Source organism: Herpailurus yagouaroundi, unplaced genomic scaffold, assembly GCF_014898765.1.
Source record: "Herpailurus yagouaroundi ecotype Mexico unplaced genomic scaffold, PumYag 196, whole genome shotgun sequence".
Classification (NCBI taxonomy): Eukaryota; Metazoa; Chordata; class Mammalia; order Carnivora; family Felidae; genus Herpailurus; species Herpailurus yagouaroundi.
In genome coordinates this window covers 15,443,803-15,447,274 of record NW_024412427.1, presented here as the reverse complement: position 1 = coordinate 15,447,274, position 3,472 = coordinate 15,443,803, and the positions used below count along the sequence as shown (strand labels likewise).

Sequence of the window (3,472 nt, the reverse complement as noted above, 5' to 3'; positions counted from 1 at the left end):
GGAGCAGAGACAGGGACCCCACCCCCGCTGACACCTGCCACCACAGGCCCCCAGCCCCAGGGAGCCTCACTGGGTCTTATGGAGCGCTCTCAGCCTGGGACTCAACAGAGCTCACACCCCAGTCTGCTCCCAGATGCCACGGTGGCTCGGATGGCCACCACCGTGTCCACTGGGCCTCCCCTCCAAGTATCCTCTGGGCACCTTAGTGAGGACCCAGGGGAGGCACGGGAGCCCCGGGGAATGCCCTGTTCACCCTGCTGGGAGGAATGAGTCCTCCCATTTTATGGATGAGGAGACAGAGGCTCAGAGAAGTAAAGTGACTCGCCCCAGGCCACAAGGTAAATGGCGCAAAGCAGGACACGCACGCGGCTCTAGCTGTGCTGTGGCTGCGGCCGGTGAGGATTCACTGAGCCCCTGCTCTGTCCCAGGCGTTGGTGATACACGTGAGCCTGTCTCACTGGCTGGGGCCAAGCAGCGGAGGAAGGATGTCCTTCCCAGGCGACGTGAGGGGAGTCGAGGCAGCGGCTGACGTTTCCGAGCGCGCGGGTCACGCTCCCCACGACGGTTCACACAGGGACTCAGGGACTCGTTACCGCTGCCCACAGGTGCTGACATCCCTTGGCTGGTGAGAAGCAGCCAACCTTGGTCCAGCACCTGTTCAGAAACGTGGACAGTCTTGGGTTGAGTGGGGAGTCGCGGCAGAGGGGGGTGGGGGCGGCGGGGCGTGACCTTTGTGCCGCGGGGGGGGGGGGGGGCGGGCCGCGTGACTTTCCTGTCTTCACTCTTCCCACAAAGCAGACCAGCTAAAAGCTCGGGTGTCTGTTCACCCTGGGATTGCACCAGGCTGCACTGCCCGCGATCGGATCTCTGGGACTCCACGGACTCGGTGAGGGCGAGTCTGTCGTCATCGCTCCATTTTCTGGATGAGGAACACTGAGGCCCAGCGATGCTAACTAGGAGGACTGGAACGTGGTGCATGGCCGCTGAGACCCGTCGCCTGCTCCTGCTTCCTGCTTGTCTGGGAAGGGAAGGATGAGGGCAGGTGAGGAAGGGGGACGCAGACGGCGAGCAGAGGACAAGCAGGAGTCAAGGCCGAGACCTGCCTGGAGGGGCTGGGGGCGTGGAGTGCGGGCGCTGGGGCTTGCCGGGCGGGGCCTGTGAGCCTTATTCTCCTGCCGACTGGTGACATCTGCTTGTAAGCGAGGTCACGCCCTCCTCCGCTCAGAAGCTCCCGGGGCTCCCAGTTGTGTGCAGAGAAAAGCCAAAGTCCTTACAGTGGCCTGGGAGGCCCCGGCCTACTGAGCCTACTGCTCCTCTGACCTTGCCCTTTCTCCAGTCTCCCCTCGCTCATCAGGTTCTAGAACATGCCTGCCTGCAAAGCTCTTCCCTGAGATAGCTCTGTGGCCCCCTCACCTGGCCCAACTCTTTTCGGGAGAGGCTTTCCCTGGCCACCCTCCCCTTCCCCTTTCTTGGTTTAATTATTACGTTCCACGGCCCCTATCATCATCCCATACATCATGTATTTTACTTACTTGTTTAGGTCGTGGCGGCCCTGTGATAACATTGGCTCCGTCAGGACCGGGATGTGGTCTGTTTTGTCCCCTGCTGGGTCCCCAGAGCCTACAACGATGCCCGGCACAGAGTAGGGGCTCAAAATAAGCGGTTGTTGGATGACTATAAATAGCAAGAATCTCATTCTATCATCATCATCCCTCTGCAAGTGGTTTTTTTCTATGAGGAAACAGACTCAGAGAAGACAAGGAACTTACGCGAGGTCACACAGCAAGTGAGCGGGTGTGGTGGGTCCCCAGCTCCCCCGCGGGAAGGAAGGGTTTGCTGCCCAGCTGAGGGGCTGGAGTAAGTAGGGTCTCAAAGATCCCAAAGAAAGAGCCCAACATGCAACGTAGTGCAATCATAGGGATAAGGAACATCAGAGCTTTTAACTGGTCTGTGCTGTCACAAGAGTAGAGACACGAAATTTACACTACCCGCCACCCCCCGGAGAGAGACCCAGGGGCCACAGCCGTGTCCTGCCTCGAGGGAACTCCTTTAATGTTCCCAACAACCCTCCAGTGTGGTTACTGTTATTATCATCCCACTTTATAGATGAGTACACTGAGGCTCAGATAAACTAAGGAGTCCAAAGCCTGAGAGCTAGTGAGTAGCCAGAGCCAGGATTTGAACCCAGGCATTCTGGCTCAAGCTGTCAACGACCACACCATGCTGCTTGGACAAGCCGCCCCCATTGCCGGCCCAGGCAGGCAGTTTGGACCTTAGCCCGGGAGTCTTGGGCCAGATCCCTGGAGCCTGCGTCGGACAAGTAGGACTGGGTGCGAGGAGTTTCCATTTCCTGAGATGAGATCTCAGGCTGCTCAGGGAAGCTTTACCCCAGAAGCACATCAGGCATCCCACACCCACCTCTGTCCCGAGGCAAAGGAGAGAAAGAAGTCTGCCTCAGGGCTGCTCATGCAGCCAAAGCCTTCAGAAGGTTGTTGCCCACAGTGTCTCCTCACCCCGACCACAGCCTACACCTCCTGGGACCGGGGCTCCCTCAGAGAAGCGTTGACCCCTGCCCCTTCCCGGGCCCTGCCTCCTGCAGGGACTCTGGGGCCAGCCAGAGACCAGAGAGAACTGTCTGGAATGTGTGGGGCAGAACAGCCCCGGTTAACCTCTGCCCTCCCTCTGAGAGCTTTCCCCAGCCCGTGGGTATCCGTCTTTAGCTCCTTGTGACTCTATTTCCTGAGGAATTGCTGTGTGCCCTGTGGTATCACAGTCAAAACCTCACTTAAGCCTCAAACAATTCTGTGCATGTGGCCGTTTTGCAAAGCCAGCTAATCAATATTTACTGAGCACTTAATGTATGCCTGGCACTGAACTAGTCACTGGGGCACAGCATAGGAAGAAGATAGACCGAGGACCCCGCTTTGGGGGAGCTTAGGGTCCACGCAGATAAGACAGATGGATGGGAAAAGAGGCCATCGAGGCCAGAGCTGGATAAAGAGAAATATAGTGGGGCCGTGCAAGCTCAGAATGGGAGCTCAATAAATATCTTCAGTGGAAAGAAAGCTCTGAGACCCCCGCGGGGTCACAGCTCTCGGGTATGAACTCCAAAGTGCCACCCTATTGTAGCGATCAGGGCAGGATAGCTGCTGTAACAAACAGCCCCCAAATCTCAGTGGCTCGGCCCAATAATGTGTGTGTTTCTCACGCGTGCTCTAGTCCTACGTGGGTCTACTTGTCACGGTCGTTTGGACACCCCACCTTCCACCCAGTGGCTCTGACGTACCTTCGGACGATCCTTGCTGGATCTTCTGTGTCCAGAGAGGGAAAGGGTAGGGCTTGGGGGACCGTGTAAGAGTTTTCATGGGCATACTTGGAAGGGGCTCCTGGCTAACTCACCCGGTCTGTTTGGGGATCCAGGGAAGTGACCCAGCAGTGATGGAGGGACCAGGTCATGACCCAGGAACTCTTC

At 57.9% G+C, this 3,472-nt stretch overlaps 1 long non-coding RNA gene across 1 annotated transcript; it reads left to right on the top strand.

Annotated features, from left to right (window-relative positions):
- The first annotated feature begins 762 nt into the window (after window positions 1-762).
- On the top strand, window positions 763-1,706 carry LOC121011999 (uncharacterized). The gene is made up of 2 exons (XR_005781902.1): window positions 763-1,042; window positions 1,541-1,706. It is a non-coding gene; the product is annotated as an uncharacterized LOC121011999 (long non-coding RNA).
- Window positions 1,707-3,472: the final 1,766 nt, after the last annotated feature.